This window comes from Carcharodon carcharias, chromosome 14, assembly GCF_017639515.1.
Source record: "Carcharodon carcharias isolate sCarCar2 chromosome 14, sCarCar2.pri, whole genome shotgun sequence".
Lineage (NCBI taxonomy): Eukaryota > Metazoa > Chordata > Chondrichthyes > Lamniformes > Lamnidae > Carcharodon > Carcharodon carcharias.
In genome coordinates, this window is record NC_054480.1 from 8,141,231 (window position 1) to 8,162,242 (window position 21,012).

At 46.6% G+C, this 21,012-nt stretch overlaps 1 long non-coding RNA gene across 1 annotated transcript in view; it reads left to right on the top strand.

The window, feature by feature from the left end:
* The window catches only part of LOC121286893, a 38,858-nt gene that overhangs the window by 5,569 nt on the left and 12,277 nt on the right, over positions 1 to 21,012 (top strand). Inside the window, exon 2 of the long non-coding RNA XR_005945096.1 lies at positions 421 to 551. This is a non-coding gene — a long non-coding RNA (uncharacterized LOC121286893). The remainder of the gene's footprint in view (positions 1 to 420; positions 552 to 21,012) is intronic.

Consider the following 21,012-nt stretch of genomic DNA (forward strand, 5'->3'; position numbering starts at 1 on the left):
GCTGCAAGCCTCCCACCCACATCTCACAGCTTGCGTACACTGTCAGCTATCCAACTGTGGCAGGCATATCACCTAAACACGTTGCATCAAACCAACTGGCTCCGTTCCCTCACTCTTGAAGGGCAAGCTGGTCCATAATTGGAGATAGCGACACCTAACTGGTAGAGGACAGGCAGCTTTATGCCCTCGCCCCTGTTGAGGAGATGGTGCTGGTGGCCAGACTTAGGCAGTGGCCAGCAGTAGAGCGAGAGAATAACAGTATGTTGCTACCTAATCCACCTTCTCACATCCCACCCTCCCCTCAGCCCAGAATCTCTATTGAGTTACAAGCTGCAGATGAAGTAAGTGCCCATCTCTTGTTTCCTTCCCACCTGCCTCTTCTGTCACCTGAGTCAGACCCTTGCAACTTAATCCTTTCAGATACGCGAGAACTGAGAGCTGTCCAAGAACAAGTGCAGGTGACTGAACTGCAAGAGGAGCAAGAAGCTGACGAAGAAGCAAGACTATTACTCAATCTCATGCCCTCAGCCTCCGGTTTAGGCACTGGCACTGTATGTACATTAGAGGCAGACCTGGGTGCAGTGAGTCCCCCAGAAATGAGTGGCTTGTAGCCAGGGTGGGGGGGGGGGGGAAAGAATAATGCAGATATCAGCCCCCAGAGGGCGAAGTGGGTGTTCAGCATAGCAAGGGTTAATGTGGGACTGGGGAGACAGTACCTCCAACAACATGATGTAGAGAGTCACATGGCAGTGGACTAAGTACAGTAGCGTCTAGCAGATTGTAAAAACAAAATACAACCACACCAACCCCCTCCACATCTCTCTCTCTCTCTCTCTCTACCACCCCCCCCACCACACACCCCCCCACCCCCCAACCCCACACCTTAAACCAGCTTATATTTCAACTCTTTCTTGGACTCGAACTCAAGTTCTGTCGAAGGGTCATGAGGACTCGAAACGTCAACTCTTTTCTTCTCTGCCAATGCTGCCAGTCCTGCTGAGTTTTTCCAGGTAATCCTGTTTTTGTCTAGCAGATTGTACCTAGTTAGGGCAATACCTCGGAGATGTATATAGCTCTGTGTGACCAATAAACATTTAATCTTCAACTATACAAGCCTCCAGGTCTCTTAGTGAGATATTGAATTAATGCTTACAAGAGGAGTCACATAGAGGCTCTGTTGGAGGGGATACAGATGAAGACTTTGATGGGGCGGTGTACAGGAGAATGCTGATGGGCATATATAAGGAAATAGTTGGTGCCTTGGCAGGCCTGTCAGAAAGCCTTCTGTCACTCTCAAGGGGCATGAAGCAGTTCAGCCCTAACTCGGCACATTGAGAACACACGGGTTCCATAACGGCACCTGTAGTGCTGAAACCATGGGTGTTACAGGAGCTGAAATTCATGACCTAACGATTTAAATGCAGTCAGCACGCAGTCCACATACAGCCTTGCTCTGTGCCGCAAGGGTTTATTCAAATAAAAGTGTGATAACATCGGAATAAAATGAAGGGTGGGCGTGGGGAGGAGTGAGTGACTCTTTAGAACAGGTGGGTGATTTATATTGTGAGGACATAGTTCCATGTATTTGAGCCTATGTGACAGGGACACTATCTCTAGCAATCTGTCACCTGGGTTATGGGCCATGTGTGTTGTTTCTTTATGAGATGCCCTTACTGCCAAATATTCATGCGTTCTAAATAGAAAACAAAATTTGGACACTGATGGATTTGCATCATGGCAGGTTCATCATAAAGACAGATGTCAGTGTTTACTCGTTTCATGTAACTGCAGTTAAAGATATCGCACAGGGTGGCACAGTTAGACACTCAACAGAATCTTCCAGTCCTGCAGCAAGAACCTTGGTGAGCGGGCGAAATTAATTTAGCAGGAGGTCAAAAAAAAATCAGTTTCCCAGTGGCGGGGTGAACTTTTGCAATTAAATTCTGAGAACTTTAAAATGGGGCTCGAGCTTCCTGATGAGCAACGTCTGGAAGACCTTTCGCATGAATTTGCACGTCATGCATGCTCATTAAAAGGCCAGCTCTCCAGAGTTAAGTGCCCTCTCCAAATTAACTTTTGCGCTAGCGGGAAATTCTTGCGTTTGGATTCACGAATTACCCGGCGAGGTAGACTTCTTCCTGGGCTTTTGGAGTGAGTAGCCGCTGCTTTGTCCATCCTGGGGTCTGCTCGTAGGTGTCAGTGTCTCGACTGAGATCGGGTGCCGGCTGTCCAAGCTGAGCGGAGGCTGGGCAAGGGAAGCAGCAGCAGTGGGAAGGGTAGGAGGGTGTCTGGGAAGGGAGCCAGACGATCCGGGATTCTTTAGGAGGGTGTCTGGGGAAGGAAACCAGACTGTCTGGGGTGTGTTAGGAGGCTTAGCGTTGTCACACGTGCCTTGGTCATGTTGGAGGAGAGTGGATGGGGTTTCTGGGCTGTGAGCGTTGTAGAGAGATGGTGGGGTCGGTGATGCTGAGAGTTTAGTCTTAAGGGTGTAACCGAGGGTGTTGGGAGAAAGAGGGTACAGTGACAGTCAGAGCTAGGGTGGAAGTGCTAGGGTCATGGGTGGGTAGTGCATGGTCTCACTGTGGGGGGGCCGTGGAAAGTCCAAGTACAGCTGACCCCGAACAGGAGGGGTCAAGGTGGGGGGGTGGGGGGGAGGGCGGGCGGTGCGGATGGGCACGTCAATGGTTATGGGCTCAGAAGGGAGAGGAGGAAGGTCCATATGTACATAACAATAGGGTCCAGGTAACTGGGGGAGGTTGAGGGATACAGGGGGGAGAGGAATGACAAGGCAATGATCGTGTAGGGTGACGGGGAGACCTTGGTGGGTCTCAGGGAGGGTAGAGGGTGCTTGTTGCATTGGCGAACCTCACACGCACCATGCTGAAGCTGTCAAGGTTGTTGTGCAGTTCTCAAGCCTCCAATATGGGAGGAATCTCTTTTCGGACGGGAGGAATTAATGCTTCATTTCTTGGGCCGATGAAAGGGGCACCTTATTAACTATTAGTCCAGCCCATGGAGAACGAGGGTCAGCTGAGTCCTCCTCCTGAGGTTGTGGCTGCCCAATTAACCAGCATTGCTCCATGACTGACAGATCATATCACAGCAAAAACCCAGCACCAGGAGCGACAGCACATTGTGAGCTGGTTGGCATCTGCTGCTGTCAGACGCAGGGAAGAAGAGAGGGAATGGGGGAGAGAGGGAAGGAGGGAGTTGAATGCCTCTTTGGGGCATGGAACAGCAGGGTTGGAGGCAATTCTATGCCAGTGGCATTAAAGATCGCTGTGGCCTGAAACTTCTTTGACAGAGGTCCATTCCAGGGCTCCACTGGGGACCAGTTCAACATTTCCCAGTCACTGCTGAGCCCTTCACATCGATGGCTTCTCAGTCCTCCTCACAGTCAGGCACACAGGCCCGTTCTACTCGCTCTTACCTCATGGGATTATACATGCATCATGTAATGAAGTCTGGTGGCCCTTTTGGTTGCAATTCATTTATGTGAGGTCTCAATGAGGAGACGAGCAGGACAACAAATTCTCTGTGTGAGGTCTCGCAGAGTTCAGTCAGCAGCACACACACCTCTTTAACCCTACACTCAATCCAGCTTGCACTACGGACAGAAACAGTTCAACTGCTGTGGGGGGATCTCACACAAGGGCTGGAGCCACAACACACACACTGGAGAACCACAGACAGGAATACTGCTCAGTGCTCTATTCCTGCTGCCTGCACTGTAAGAAGGTGTGTGACTGAGACGGGTGAATTTTACAATAATACCAGTGCCTGGACTGGCACGCTAATAATGATTCAAACGCATAGTCGAAAATAAAAACAAAACCCTGCAGTTGCTGGAAATGTGAAACAAAGAGAGAAAGTGCTGGAACCACTCAGCAGGTCAGTCAAAGAACACTGGCAAGTTTATTAACGATTAAATGTTTGGGTCCAGCACTCAGGTTGTAAATGCATTCTACAGACTATACTCGAATTAAAGTTGGGTGTGTTGAACCCTCCAGATGACCCCTTCCATCTCCCCATCTCACAGTGCAGTGGTCTTGCTTTAAACATGGCTAAAAGGACATTGCAGCCCCTCATCCCTGACCTGAACTCATGGTTTTACATCAGGGATCATCATTTCACCATGCCAAATGCTCCACAGCTCCAATCTCAGGGCATAACAGAAACTACTGTGTCCATTTACTGGTACAGAAAAGAATATCCATGTCAGTGATTAAGCCCCAGCTGGAGTATTGTGACCCACTCTGGGCCTAGTCTTCAGGAAAGATGTGTAAGCCTTATGCAAGGTTCAAAGGACATTTTTCGAGAATGGTGCCGAGGTTGTAAGGCTTCGGTTATGTGGAGAGACTAGAGAAGCTGGGGTTATTCTCCTTAGAGCACAGAAGGTTGTTTGATGCAGGTGTTTAAAATCATGAAGGGTTTTGATAAAGTAAATAAGAAGAAATTGTTTCCAGTGGTAAAACCTGAGGACACAGAGTTAAGATAATTCGCAAAAGCACCGGAGGTGACATGAGAGGAAAGAAACTTTATGCAGTGAGTTGTTCTGATCTGGAATGCTCTGCTTGAATGGGTGATGGAAGCAGATGCAATAATAATTTTCAAAAGAGAATCGTAGGGTTAAAATTCACAAGGCTGTTGGTCGAAGGACAGGGGAGGATCATTCTAACAAAGAGCCAAATGGCCTCCTCCTGTGCTATATGCTTCTGTGTTCTGTTCAGTGCCAACTTGCCTGTTGCCTCCCTACTTGCAGCCTTCATCGGCATGTTAGCTCAATATTACACCTGAACAAGGACAGCCAGGAATGATTGGACATGTGAACCCCATCATTCTCCTAAAATCGAGGGAAGCCTCTGGTTTTCTATTGCCAGGATCATTGTGGAGTGCCTCACTCTTACAGCCCTCAAACTGCATCTACAGTGTTCCTCGCTCCTCACGTAGCCTGTTCAACTCCCCTTGAGGACTCTTTGCATCCACCTCACAGCTCACATCAGGGCAACGACAGCAGGAGATGCAATGACCTCACTGCCCACTCTGCGCAGACATCATCCTCAGATCTCCGAACACGGTGATGTAATGGGTTGTGTGATGGGGCCAAGGCCTCACACTCACAAACGATGGTCTGTGTGTAAGCATCCTCATGTTGGAATATTCAGTAATCACAATGTGACAAAAGTAACTCTATAAGAGGACATTGTCTCACTTTGATAGGGGACCAAGTAATGTTCGCAAACATTGAATCATTAACAGCAAGATGAGAATGCAGGAAACTTCCAAACAGCACAAGTGAACATATATTTTCAAGTGCCAAAAGTATATACAATGGTTGTATACCCGTGCTACCTATGTGCCCTTCAAAAATTCTTTATCTTTCCTCCCATAATGCCTAGGGGCAGCCCTGACATTCGCAACTGAGGTGGAGGCAGCCTGCTGGGGGCCCGAGACCAGGAGGGTCCTGGCCTGCTAAGGGTCTCTTGTTCATGTGCAGGTACACCCTCCTCGGTCTGACCTGCTGGAGGCTATGGGGTCACTGGCAGAGAGGAAGCAGGGTACAGTTAGAGTGTCCTGGGATGAAGTCCCTGGGTTGCCTTGCTGGCGCTCATCCTTCTTGTTAGTGTGCAATGGCACCTCCCCGGCTTCTGGAGGGAGGCCAAGGTTTCTCAACCCCTTTTGCCTAGCCACTGTTGCATTGCACCCATGGCTAGAGCAATGGAGTGCAGGTCTGAGCACATATCCAGCAGCTCCTGTGTGTTCTGCTGCACCCGTGTTTCCAAGGCGGCTGCCACCATTTCTATGAAGGCAGCGCGTGTTCGTATACCTGAGTCATGATATCGGACAGAATGTGAATGAACTCATCCAGCCTTCAGTCCAGTCTGCACACGGCCTCTGGCATCTTTGCCTGATGTTCCCCTGCCTGTCTCTGCATCTCCAACATGTCTCTTTGGCTGAGTCCAGAGGCTTGTCATCTGCTTGGGACTGAGCAGGGGCCTGGTCTCCACAGATTTCCGAGTGTCAAAGACCTCAGCTGTCACTGCCTCCGTCAGCTGTGGACCTATGTCGGTGAGGTGCTTGTTGTATGTTGGTTAGTCTTGCTTTGGAATGATTACTGAGACATTGCTATGTTCAAACAACTGGTTTATTTTATACAACTGAACCACGTACAGTTGTTACACTGCTGAAGCCATGAACATTCTCCCCCTCCTCTCCTAGTCATATGTTCCCTAACATCATCATTATGGGAGGTGCTATTTACACAGTCCCACACATTAACCCTTACAAACCCTAAAACTACTTCTCCCCTAAGTCTTCACCCATATGTTTTACATTCATATTTACAAACCAACCCATCTCCCCCCCAATCTGTGACATCGCAGATTGAATCTGTCAGGGGGTTTCAGAACTCTTTCTGATCGTGTTCCTGTCAGACTTGGAAAACCAGTAGTCTCTTTATGAACTCCTTTCCTTTATCTTGGATTGTCTTCATTGCGAGTTGTAGTATCTGATTCTTTATTAATTTCTTACTCAACGCCTGGTTCTTCCAAATGTATGACTGATTGTCATCTTTGATGAACAGAAATAAGATTTCTCCAGTTTCCACATGTAATACCTTCTGAAGTGTGGTCTATATAAGATCTCTGTTGATTGTTATCTCTCTGAACTATCACTCCTTCTTTCCCTTGGTCTGACTTCTGCTCTGGACTTCACCCATTTCTTCCTCTCTCTCTACTGCTATGCTTTTCTCCATCACATTTCATCTCTTTTTATTTGCTTTTACAGGCTTACCCATCACTTTACATTTTACATGTTCCCTAACTTGCTCCTTGAGTTTATCCTCTTTCCTTTGTTTGGATTTTTCTGTCCTTCCTTCCATCTGGAGCGCTGACTACTTGATGTCTCTCATTCTTGAACTCTCAAATATTCCTGGTCTTCTAGCCCTGGAAGTATTCCTTTGTGTAGAATGGGAAGCTGTCAGGAATCCACTTGATCAATGTCTCGGTTTCCCTCAAAACCCAGGAGACCTGGTTTATCAGTAGGTTCACTTTCTTCGCACAAAGAAAAGGTGGACATTGTGTGGCTTGGTTCCATGTCTGGCTTTTGATTTCTTTGACTGCCAGAATCCTCGATGATCACCTTTGGTGGATGGATAGGTGCAGATGTGCTTTCTAGAAGGCCATCGCTGTTCAGTGAATTTGGTATTTGAACAGAGTATTCCATCACCACATTTTCAACTTCCTCTTTCGAAGTAGTATTACAGACTGATGAGTGATCACTTTCATCCTCGTGGTTTTTTTCACTGTGCATTTGCTATGAGTGAGTGGACTTCCCCCATCCTGGGTGTCCTCCTGCAACATGTCTGGACTACCAATCACTGTGAAGAGCATCAAAAAGTCAGTGCTATAGTCACAATCCACATCTTCACTCCAGCTGAATATTTTCAACCAGCCTGTAAAGGTCACTAATAAAAACATCTACTGGTTCAACTGATTTCTTGACCCCTTCGTTGAATTTGCCACTTTCCAGAATCTTGTTGCTCCCCAGGTTGAAATAGTTATCGATGGCTTTTAAGACTTTTTCAAATTTATCAGAGAACTGACTGGTGCCCTGTCTTGCACTAGCATCATCTACTACTGGTCCTATGGAGTAAAGCAATGTGTTGACATGCCCCGCTTCAGACCTACTGTCCAACCCTGTAGCGATTTGAAACCTCAGGAACCTTTTTCTCCACAGTGCCCAGTTTTGAGTTTGGTTTGGTCCTTTCATGTGTCCAAACCTTTCAGGTAGCATAAATTTAGGATCCATGGCTTTTAGGTGGTTTACTTGCAGTTTTAAAATTCCCTGCTGGTATTTGGGGCTTTCGCATGCTGCTCAGACTCTGAGACCCGCTGTGCTCACTGTCTCTCCTAGGGGGGTCTCTCAGCGGTACTTGGTATTTATTTCCTGAATGCTGAAAAGCTGTTAAAAACTGCTTTGCTTTAAGTATTTCAGTAATATCTTCCCTCCCTCCCCCTGGAATATCAAGTATTTGCAGCCGCTTTTTCTCCTTTTGAGCGGCCTGTGTAATGGTGCTGACTTTGGACCCGGATTAAAGGGTTTTCCATAACTCGTCCTTGACAGGGACCTGGTTTTCCCAGTGCTGCCTACCCAGTGCATCCTTAAAGTTGATTTTTACCCTTTTTAAGTGCTGCTCAACAGTTTGATGACCTTTGCTTGGCTCTCCAAACCAAAGCCTATGATTGATGGATCAGAATTTTCTTCACTGACCACCATGTGCTGAATGACTTTGAAAACTGACTTTCTGATGTTTCCTGCCTCTGTTTTGTCGATGGAGCAGCTTTGGGGTTCTTCAACTGTACCTTACAGAGTTCTGCAGGTTTGACGCCACTTTTACAGTTCTGACATTTAATCTTCTTCAAAGTTGAATTTTCAGTGTTTTGGAGTCCATCACCACTGCCACCATGTTGCATGTTGGTTAGTCTAGCTTCAGAAGGATTATTGAGAAGTTGGTATGTTCAAACAACAACTGATTTATTTTATATAATTGAACTTTGTACAGCTATCCATGACTAGGTGTTACACTGCTGAAGCCATGAACACTCTTTCCCTCCTCTCCTAGTCATATGTCCCACCCCTCCCCGGCTAGTTGCATGGCCTCCTCCTCAAAAGTGGTGGGGACTCTAATAACTGGCATGCCCCTGCAGGTCTAGTAGTATAAGGGTCTGGCACATAAAGGGTTAATGTGGGACTGAGTTCAATGCTACCCACCTAGTGATGTAAGAAAACAGATGACCTGGACCTAGGGGGTCAGTGTAGTGTTGAACAGAGACGTGTGTAGAAGCAAGCATGGAGACAGCTCCTAGCTTAGACCTCTACTGCACCCATGTGCTTAGTTTTTAGCAGTTAACTAATACTTAATGTTGTACTACCTCAGACTATGACTATCTTAATAAGACTTACTGAACTACATCCAACACCTTACTTCAGGCTTGGGCCCACTCTCCCCCTGTTGTGCATGTTCTTGTCCTGCAGACAGACAGAAGGATTGAGTGTCAACCCAATGGGTGTAAGAGTAGTTTAGGAACATGCAATGCCTATGGCAGCTCCTGAGCCCTCTTTAGCTAGCAATTAACGAGCTCAATGCCCTGTAACTGATACAAGATTGAGAGCATGAAGTGGCTGACACACATTCAGAGCACATGTCCCATCTACTGATGAGAGCTACAGCCCAAACTCCTGTCTGATATCCCTCTGCACTTGCGCACTTACACTGCCTGCTGCCTTTATGAGTGTCAGCTTGCAGTGCGTGAATGGTGCCACTTACCCTGGCAGAGCGCAGCAGATCAGTCATCCTATTTTTGGCACTGCTGGCTGGACATTTCATGGGCTCCATGGGTGCTAACCTCTGCCCAGACTACCTTGGTCAGATGGGGGGGCCTCTTACTGCCGTTTCTGGGAGACAGGACCGCCTGCATTCCTAAATGACCTGCAGGGGAATCTGCAGGGAAGCATTGCTGAACTTCTCTACAACATTCTGATAGATTCCTCTCTGGCCACGGGGGAGGTGCCAGAGGACTGGAGAACAGCTAATGTGGTTCCGCTATTTAAGAAGGGTTGTAGAGATAAGCCAGGGAACTACAGGCCAGTGAGTCTCACGTCAGTGGTAGGGAAACTATTGGAGAAAATTCTGAAGGAGAGAATCTATCTCCACTTGGAGAGGCAAGGTTTGATCAGGGACACTCAGCATGGCTTTGTCAGAGGGAGGTCATGCCCAACAAATGTGATTGAATGTTTTGAGGAGGTGACCAGGTGTGTAGATGAGGGTAGTGTGGTTGATGTAGTTTATATGGGTTTCAGCAAAGCCTTTGAAAAGGTCCCACATGGGAGACTTATAAAGAAGGCAAATGCACATGGGATACAGGGTAATTTGATGAGGTGGATTCAAAATTGGCTTAGTTGTAGGAGACAGAGGGTGATGACAGAAGGCTGCTTTAGTGACTGGAAGCTAGTGTCCAGTGGCGTACCACAGGGATCTGTACTGGGTCCCCTATTATTTGTCATTTATATAAACGACATAGATGACTATGTGGGGGGTAGGATTAGTAAGTTTGCAGACGACACAAAGATTGGCCGGGTGGTTAACAGTGAGGTTGAGTGTCTTGGGCTACAGGAAGATATAGACGGGATGGTCAAATGGGCAGATAAGTGGCAGATGGAATTTAACTTTGAAAAGTATGTGGTGATACACTTTGGAAGGAGTCATTTGACAAGGAAGTATTCAATGAACAGCATGACACTAGGAAATTCTGAGGAACAAAGGGACCTTGGTGTGCGTGTCCATAGATCTCTGAAGACAGAGGGGCATGTTAGTGGGGTGGTGAAAAAGGCATATGGGACACTTGCCTTTATCAAACGAGGCATAGATTACAAAAGTAGGGAGGTCATGTTGGAGTTGTATAGAACCTTGGTGAGGCCACAGCTGGAGTAGTGTGTGCAGTTCTGGTCACCACATGATAGGAAGGATGTGATTGCACTGGAGGGGGTGCAGAGGAGATTCACCAGGATGTTGCCTGGGATGAAACATTTAAGTTATGAAGAGAGGTTGGATAGACTTGGGTTGTTTTCATTGGAGCAGAGAAGACTGAGGGGCGACCTGATCGAGGTGTACAAGATTATGAGGGGCATGGACAGGGTGGATAGGGAGCAGCTGTTCCCCTTAGTTGAAGGGTCAGTCACGAGGGGTCATAAGTTCAAGGTGAGGGGCAGGAGGTTTAGGGGGAATGTGAGGAAAAACCTTTTTACCGAGAGGGTGGTGATGGTCTGGAATGCGCTGCCTGGGAGGGTGGTGGAGGCGGGTTGCCTCACATCCTTTAAAGAGTATCTGAATGAGCACTTGGTACATCATAACATTCAAGGCTATGGGCCAAGTGCTGGTAAATGGGATTAGGTAGGTAGGTCAGGTGTTTCTCACGTGTCGGTGCAGACTCGATGGGCCGAAGGGCCTCTTCTATACTGTGATTCTGTGATTCTGAGATCATTCATCCTTCTGTGGCACTGGGTGGCTGTCCCTTTTTGCAGGGCGTTGGCGCTGACCACCACTGCCACTGCCTCCCAGGCCAGTTTGGTGATGTTGCTGCCCATCTTGCGGCCAGAACGGGCGTAGAGGACATCACAGAGAGCCTCCACTGTGTCCAAAAGGTGCTCGAGGGACACGTTATTGAACCTGGGGGGCTGCAGCCTTTTTACCTTTTGGGGTCATGTCTTCCCTGCAGCAGAGTCCATGGGCTGGAGGATCTGAGAGGTGTGAGTGTGGCTGGACTTTAAATATGTTGCCCAGCGTGATGAAGCGGCGAGGTGGTGGTGTGGCGGGCGAATGAGAAACCGTCCGCCATGGAACCAGCATTTCCCGGGAAAGCATAATTAATGCAGCGGGTTTGGGATGTATCGCCATCGAAAAGCCACCATCACAGCTGACGGGTAACATGTCGTTTTTGCACTTAGTGCAAATCTGGGACGTTTCTGTCCAATGAATCAAATACACGGTGAGAAGACCAGCTGATTATTCTGTACCAACAAGCACTGAAATAACAACTGCATGTAAATACCTCGACAAGAATATGTTCCTGTTGCCAGTGAAATCAGACCTTGGAGGCTGATCTTTGCCTTCAGTGGCTCCACAAGTTCTCTCTCTGCGCTCCCCTCTGCCAAGACGTCTCCACTACAAGATCAGTCAGGCTTTGTGTTAAAAGGACTTTATTTATACCTTGCTGCTGAGCTATAGTGTGAAAAGTTATTTGCACAAGGTGCCTTTACAACTTAACAGGTGTTTGGGAGGCCGAGTGAAAAAGAGATGCTATTTCAAACCTGTTTTATATCATTTATGCATCACGTAAATAGAGTTGAATTTTCCAACGCTGCTCACGTTGACAGAATGAAAACAGGGTTGTTATTTAATGATATTCCATTGGTCATATGGGGGAGAATTATCCCCCTGTTGGGGGGGGTGGGGTTTGTGCGGGAGCAGGCGGGGGTGGGGGCGTACGCGGACCCAGACCCCAATCGACCCCCCTCCCCCCCCCCCCCACCCCCCCACCGATCTGGTCCATGCCGCCATTTTACTTGGGTGGACCCACTAAGGCCAGCCCAGTGTGCAGTGCGCCTGGAAGGGCTGAGCTCTCTCTGTGCGGGCAGGGTGGAGGGAGGGAGGGGGGGTGGGTGGTGGGGTGGTGGGGGGTGGTGCTTTCCCTGAGTTGGGGCCTGCGCTCTTTCTTGCGCTTGTGGGCACAGAGCTGCCTTGGGGAGATTAGTTCAAAGTTTTAAAAATTTAAATAAAGAGAAGAAAAAATTTCAAGGCATGTCCCCTCGTGGGACAGTGACAGTGTCACACGAGCTGGGACATGTCTATAAAAAATTTTACTCAATTTATAAACACTTCAGGAAACCTCGTCCCGCCCGTGGATGAGGTTCCATGAAAAATACGAAGGCCGCCTGGACTCTTCGCCTGACCCCCAACCTTAAGGCTGGACGGGCAGCTCAGTTTATTAGTTTAATTAGTTTTTAAATGGCCTTAATAGGCCTTTGACAGTTCGGCTGGCATGCAGCCGACTCGGCTGTGCACCCACCGAACTGAGAATCCAAATGACGCCCAGTGAGGATTTTTCGCGTCATTTTCACGCCTCGGCGATCAGGCCCCTCGTCCCACCCGCTCAGCCCAAGGTTTTGGCCATGGTGCTATGTATTGTGGAATACAAGGAAAGTGGCCTGGCATAAGCATCATGTAATCGTAGAGCGATACTCAGGGCCGGAGGCCATTCAACCCATCATGCCAGTACCGACACTTCGAAAGAGCTCTCCCATTACTCTCTTTCCCCTCTTCTTTTTCCCCAGAGTGCGATAATTTTTTTTTTCCTCTTCAAGAATTTATCCAAACCCTTTTAGAAAGTTCCTATTGAATCTGCTTCCACCGCTCTTTCAGGCAGCGCTTTCCAGATCACAACCCACGGTGTACAATTCCTTTCTCCTCATCTTGCCTCCGGTTCTTTTGCTGATTATCTCAAGTTTGTATGTCCCTGGGTTACCAATCCTCGTGCAACTGGGAAGGATTGCTCCTTACTTTCCCTATCAAAACTCTTCAAGATTTTGAGCACCTCTATTAAATCTCTCCTTAACTTTCTCTGCTCTGAGGAGAAATAATCCAGCTTCTCTAGTCTATCCATATGACCTGCATCCCGAGGTCCATTCTGGTAAATCTCTTCTGCATGCTCCAGCATAGGAAATAATGTCCTTTTTTTCATTCATTCAAGGGATGTGGGTGTTGCTGGCTGGGCCCAGCATTTATTACCCATCCCTACTTGCCCTTGAGAAGGTGGTGGTGAGCTGTGTTCTCGAACTGCTGTAGTAATTGTGAAGGAACAATGGAGAATGGAGGTTTAGCTGAACTTTGTGGATAGAGACTGAGGAACCACAGATCAAAGATAGCTGGTGTAAGGGACAGTAAACGCTTTCGGTATGATTAAGTTGAATAAGCGTTAGTTAAGGACACAAGAATTAGGAGTAGGTCATTTTCCCCCCTTGAGCCTGCTCCACTGTCCAATAAGAACATGGCAGATCTTCTACCCCAACTCCACTTTCCTGCCCTATCCCCATATTTCTAATTCCCTTAATATCCAACAGATCCCAGTTGTGAATATACTCAACCACTGAGCATCCACAGTTCTCGGGGCTGGAGATCACCTCTCAATCTTCCGAGCTCCAGAGAGCATAGGCACAATCTTCTCAATCTCTCCACATTCCTCATTCCAGGAATTGAGCTAGTGACCCTTCGTTGGACCCCCTCCCCCCAAGGCAGGGTAGGGCTTTAGAATGAATGTTAGGCAATCTTAGAATTAAATCATTAAAATCACAATTAAAATCGCAAGGTGAATGATGTAACACGTAAAAGCAAAATACTGCAGATGCTGGAAATCTGAAATAAAAACAGTGAACACTGGAAAAACTCAGCAGGTCTGACAGCACCTGTGGAGAGAGAAACAGAGTTAACATTTCGAGTCGGAAGATTTCTTTTTAGCACCTCCTGTTTTTATTATTAATGCATTTGGTGTCATCATTAGTTGGCCCTGATCTTCCAGTCTCTGCGTCATCAGAGACTAGACGTAACCCCCAAAATGTGTGTCAGGACCCCACGGAAGTCCCAATGCGCTGACACCCATGGGAATAGCCCAGGAAGTTTGAACTTCTGATGGGCAATTCCCCTGCTCCCCGGCACCCTCCATGAGGGTATCTGACTCTGATCTAGAGTCGGAGACTTCAGGCAGCTCCAGTGTACTTGCCTGAATAGTTAACCAGGAAATTTGTCAATAAACATTGTGAAATTGACAGAAGAGATCAGAGAACCAAAGCCGCATTATGTAAGTTGAGAGCCCAGACACTGCAAAGCTCAGCACTACCGTGGTGGAAGCAGGAAGGGGGTGGGTGATGACGTTGATGAGGGTGTGGGCGAGCGCTGACAGAATGCCCCCTGAAGGCAGAAAGCTCCCTCAGGCTGCTAAAGACCCGAAACCCAGGAAATAAAGTTTTTAAAATCAGGAAAGAAATGCCCAAGCATCACAGTCAGACACCTGAATGTACAGGTTATAAAAATGGCATCCACAGCTTCCTATTTTTATCTTATTTAATAACGGAAACCTTACCCCGCCCTTGGATGAGGCTTGCTGAAAAATGTAAAGGCCGCCTGGCCGATTTGCCTGTCCACCAGCCAAAAGGTCGGGCAGACTATATAATATGACAGACAATCGTGCCATTATGGGCTTAACTGCCCTTTTAATTGTCGGCAGGAGCTCTTCCGACTTTTGCATGTGCCCGCTGATCAAAATATCGTGCGAGCGTGGGATGAAATTGGGGCATTCACCCATCGTTATGCCCCACGATTTCACATCCAATCGGGTCGGGTACGTGGCCCAATCAGTGTAACATTCGGCCCAACGTTTATTTATACAAAATAAGGAGATTTCAAGTGCTTACATTTTCAGCTATTGCTACTTTACAGGGTCTGGATGATTGACACTTTTATTGGGCTGTAGTAAAGAGGAATATTTTGTAACAAAGTGGAAAACCATCAATGAATGACCTTTTTTAAAAATAATACTTTACACATTCTACTGTCACTGTGGAGTCCATTTCTTCCATACAGTGTATAGTTTGCGAATGGCATGGAAGTACCAGACCATACCATGGGCAGCATGAGGGACCATGGGGAGTGGTGGGGGGGGCGTGAGGTGGCATAGCTGGGGCATGGGGAGCCTGTGGGGATGTGAGAGGGCGCGAGGGGTGTGGGCTGGAGGGCCTTTCTATTTGTACTTCAAACTGGGAGCAGCGAGGTGGGCCTTCCAAACAGCTCGTCCCGGCCCCTGGCAGCCCCGGTGGTTGCCTCCGAACCTTTTCCCTGGTTGTCTCTGGCCCCCACCTGCAGCCTTCACCCACCGCCCCAAAGTGAAAATCCCTTCCTTGTGGGCATTTTCTCCCAAGACGGGCAGGTTGAGCCAGGGATTTTCCCAACCCGAGCTACACGCCTCCAGGATGAAAACCCACACCTTGGTCTCAGTAAAAGTGACCATGAGGATGTCAGATTGTCCTTGAAAACCCAACTGGTCCATTATTCTCCTTTAGGAGAAGGAACCCTACCAGCCTTACCCACCCTGAGCTTATTTGTGACTCCAGTCCCACAGCAACTTGGTTGACCCTGTGTTACAGACGGGGGAGAAATGGTAGGATAGCTCCCTCTTTTCTCCGTGCCTTGACTAACTGCAACATGGTGTGATTTAACCCTGGGTGGCCTGGTAGCTCATGGTTACTCCTTCATAGCTCCAGGGACCTGGGTTTGATCCTGTCCTTGGCTGACTGTCTGTGTGGAGTCTGCACATTCTCCCTGCGTCTGTGTGCGCTTCCTCCCACTATCCAAAGATGTGCTGGTTAGATGGATTGACTACATTAAATTTCCCCTTAGTGTGAGTGTGTGCCCTCTGATGGACTGGCATCCTGTCCCCAGGAAGCAGCCTGCCTCGTGCCCATTGCCTGTTAGGATAGGCTCTGACTCCCTATGACCCCGAATATGATGAAATGGTTCTGGAAAAGTGAGTGAGTGATTTAACCCTTTGAGTGCCGTGACTCTCAAGAACAGACGCAAGATTTTCTCATAAGTTTAAAAAAGAAAGAGCAATGTAATTTTTCCCAACACCTGGATGTAATTACAATAGCACCCATTCACAAGCACAAGATCCTCACAAGAAAAGATGATTTCAAAAAAGGTAGCATGCACTGAGATTTTTAGAAGAAGTCCAAAAAGCCTCTATTATGCTTGTCCGTTGAGTTGGAAGCTAGAAACATTGCAGGTGGTTTCCCTTTGGTTCGCTGAAGAAAATCTGGATCAGAAGTTTCTGGTGATGAATTTACAGTGGCTTGCTCCTTGCAACATTAGGTTTCTGGCTTTGCTCCAGCTGAGGGTGTACTTGAGTCCCTGCATCAAAAATCTGGCTTAGTGCTGCAAACTAGTAGGTAAAAGGCTAACCCCATTTCTCTGCCTGTGAATGGATTCTAGTCAGGGTCTTTTCCTTGCTGGATGGGACCTCTTCCCTCTGTGGTCCCTTTGACTACCAGACTGACTAATCTTTGCCCTCAAGATGTGTGTTACTAAATAATCCTTATCATAAGTTGGTTCCTTTCAGGTGGTCATATTATTCTCTACACAAATGGCCCCTGATGATGTCAGCACTGAAACACAATGAGGTTTGAATCTTAGACATTTGCACCTTATAATCGAGTGGTTTTTCTTTCATGCCCCTTCTGTGGAATTTCATTCTCCAGCCAGTAATCTTGTGAGGCCATTGTGTATGAATATCTGTAGACATTTAGATAAGAGTGGCTGTTAACTCCATAGGAGAGACTTGTTGCATTTTTAATACCTCTTCCATAGAGTATCCCAAAAAGGTCATTTACATTTTCATGTAATGTCCAAACAAACAGGCTACTTCCAGCCTTGGGCAGGAAAACTGAAAGGTCTGAAGGTGGATAAATCACCTGGACCAGATGCATTACACCCCAGAGTTCTGAAGGAGATAGCTGAAGAGATAGTGGAGGGGTTAGTGGTGATCTTTCAGGAATCACTGGGGTCAGGGAGTCTCCCAGAGGACTGGAAAATCGCTAATGTAACCCCCGTGTTTAAGAAGGGAGTGAGGCAAAAGACGGGAAATTACAGGCCGATTAGCCTGACCTCATTGGTAAGATTTTAGAGTCCATTATTAAGGATGAGATTTCAGAATATTTGGAAGTGCATGGTAAAATCGGGCAAAGTCAGCAAAGTCTTCATCAAGGAGAGGTCATGCCTGACAAATCTGTTAGAATTCTTTGAGGAGGTAACGAGTAACATAGACAAAGGAGAGCCAATGGATGTTATCTACTTGGACTTCCAGAAGGCCTTTGACAAGGTGCCGCACAGGAGGCTGCTCAGTAAGATAAGAGCCCATGGTGTTAGAGGCAAGGTACTAGCATGGATAGAAGATTGGCTGTCTGGCAGGAGGCAGAGAGTGGGGATAAGGGGGTCCTTCTCAGGATAGCGGCTGGTGACTAATAGAGTTCCGCAGGGGTCAGTGTTGGGACCACAACTTTTCACTTTATACATTAATGATCTAGATGAAGGAACTGAGGGCATTCTTGCTAAGTTTGCAGATGTGACAAAGATAGGTGGAGGGACAGTTAGTATTGAGGAGGCGGGGAGGCTGCAGAAGGATTTGGACAGATTAGGAGAATGGGCAAAGAAGTGGCAGATGGAATATAATGTGGGGAAGTGTGAGGTCATGCACTTTGGTAGGAAGAATAGAGGCATAGACTATTTTCTAAATGGGGAGAGAATTCAGAAATCTGGAGTGCAAAGGGACTTGGGAGTCCTAGTCCAGGATTCTCTTAAGGTTAACTTGTAGGTTGAGTCGGTAGTTAGGAAGGCAAATGCAATGTTGGCATTTATTTCGAGAGGACTAGAATATAAAAGCAGGGATGTGCTGCTGAGGCTTTATAAGTCTCTGGTCAGACCATATTTAGAATATTGTGAGCAATTTTGGGCCCCATATCTCAGGAAGGATGTGCTGGCCCTGGAGAGGGTCCAGAGGAGGTTCACGGGAACGATCCCGGGAATGAAAGGCTTAACATATGAGGAACGTTTGAGGACTCTGGGTCTATACTCGATGGAGTTTAGAAGGATGAGGGGGGGGGATCTGATTGAATCTTACAGAATACTGAAAGACTTAGATAGAGTGGACGTGGGGAAGATGTTTCCATTAGTAGGAACAGCCTCAGAGTAAAGGGAAGACCTTTTAGAACAGAGATGAGGAGAAACCTCTTTAGCCAGAGAGTGGTGAATCTATGGAATTCATTGCCACAGAAGGCTGTGGAGGCCAGGTCATTGAGTGTATTTAAGACCAAGATAGATAGGTTCTTGATTGGTAAGAGGATCAAAGGTTAACGGGGAGAAGGCGGGAGAATGGGGTTGAGAAACTTATCAGCCATGATTGAATGGTGGAGCAGACTCGATGGACCGAATGGCCTAATTTCTGCTCCTATATCTTAAAAAGAAAAGTTTCACGTAAATTTGCAGAGAAGCAGGGAGGTCACTATCTTGTTATAATGCAGATTGTCCATTCTCCATGTTGCTATTTAAAAAGTGTATCATTCATTTTCATACATGTGTGGGTTCACCTGCATAGGCATGATAGCTACAGAAAAATGTAGTGGTTCAAGGGAAAATAAAGGTGGGCAATAATTATTCTTATCAATTTCTTTGAATATTTTTGTTTGTTAATTTCAAGAGTATTGGAGATGCGATAAAAAATTGTTTGAATGGAATGAGGGGTGTCATATGATAAAACCTCCAGGAATAGGTCCAACCACTGTTGGTGACCTTAAGTCCAATACTCATGGACGTACAGGGTTATATTCCTTTAATAGGAGAATAGCTCTCAACCTGAACCACAGCCTGAGAGAGCTGGAACTGACACACGAGCTGCTAGAAGGGTCTCAGGTTAAGGAGGATGAAGGAAACTGATGCCAGTTGAAATTACAGCTGCAGAGCTGGGTGTAGCATTTCATTCTGACCAATCCCCAGTATCAGCAAATGTCAAAACCGTGTCAGTAACTGGACACCAGTATCACTATTCAGTTGTGGATTTGGATTATTCGTTGAACAATGACCAGCAGATGGTGACAGAGTCTCAGCTATAAGCAGCAGGTTGCTTATACATTATGAAAGACTTTTTTGGAGAGAGAATTGCTATAAAAATGAAACGGTTGCTAGGACAAGTGCCCAGCTCCTCTCCGGAGGTGTCAACTCAGATCAGCCACATTTTAATTGAATGGTGGACCAGACTCAAGGAGATAAATTATGAAATTTCGTATCTTTGCTCTCTAATTCCTCTATGACCTCACCTCTCCTAATCTCTGTAACCACCTCCAGCTGCACAACCCTCCAATATTTCTGTACTCCTCCAATTCTGGCCCTCTCAGTACCCTCAATTTTATTTTGCCATTATTGGTGTCCATAACTTCAGCTGCCTAGACCCAAAGCTCTGGGATTCCTTCTCTAAACCTCTCTCTCCTCCCTAAAGACAATCCTTAAAACCAACATCTCTAGACCAAATTTTTGTTCATCTGTCCTGATATCTCCTCATGTTGCTCAGTTTCAAATCTTGTTTAATAATACTCCAAGAAGCACCTTAGGATGCTTTACAATGTTAAAGGTGCTACATAAATGTAAGTAATTGATGTTGTTTTTCTTGATATGCCTCCATCAATATTAGGAAGTTGTGAGAACAAACCAATTGGATTATTTCTTGTTCAGTGCAGTTCCCGTAAGTTGCTAACTCAGACGTATGATAGGAAATTAGTCATCACGCTGGGACACAAGGAATTTGTTATTCTAGCTGTAAGTTCTGCTCAATTCAGGATCCAATCTGATGACAGTTCATTTATTTTACTTTGGTTTGTTGATGTATATCCGCAGTGTTATCTTGGAAGAGATGCTTTTCAGACTTGAGGAAAAACAGAGAGTTTGCCTGGTGTCCTGACCAATGTCTCTTCTGTTATGTTGTTATATTATTCATAAAGAGTTAGGAGCTAATTACTGGGGGAGCTGGCATCCTAATGGTATTCCATAGACCCAGGGTAATGCACCGGAGACCTGGTTCAAACCCCAGCAAGGCAGATGGTGAAATTTGAATTCAGTACAAAATCTGGAATTAACAGGCTGATGATGACCATTAAACCATTGTCATGAAAACCCATCTGGTTCACTAATGTCCTTTAGGGGAGGAAATCTGCTGTCCTTACCTGCTTTGTCTTTGACTCTTAACTGCCCTTGTTCAGTGGGCAATAAATGCTGGCCCAGCCAGCCAGTGACACTCACGTCCCATGAATTAAAAAAAAACTATTGCTTTGTGGATGTACATCCAGTGTGCTGCAGTTACTGCTGAACTGTAGTCAGATGCCAAGCAACAATATATCAGTCCCATCAGACACATGGAGAACTGCAAGGTACATTCAGATAAGGCCCAGCATTTTTGACTCTAAAAGTATGATTATTTTGAACTTTAGAAAATCGGAAGTCACAACATGGCGGCAGCGGCTATTTGTGAATAAGCTGTTATGACCGGGATGGGAGGAGTGTGCAAGTTATCAAGCCCCACTACTCCACAGGCCATATCATTAATTTAAATGTTTAATTTTCTCACCAAAATGGCCAATTGTGTACTAACATCTCTTGTACCCCACCAAGAAAATAGACTCTGACCAGGCTTCTTTCAAAACTCAGAGTGATTAATTTACTTTAAAACAGAATTTCTTTTAACAAGCTGTAAGAACTGGTTAACACACAATTGGAATTGGAAATATACCTATTTACCTTTTCTTAAAGCATTCCCCCAGCAGACACACAGACAAACAAAGGACAGACAGATAGAGTCTTTCTGC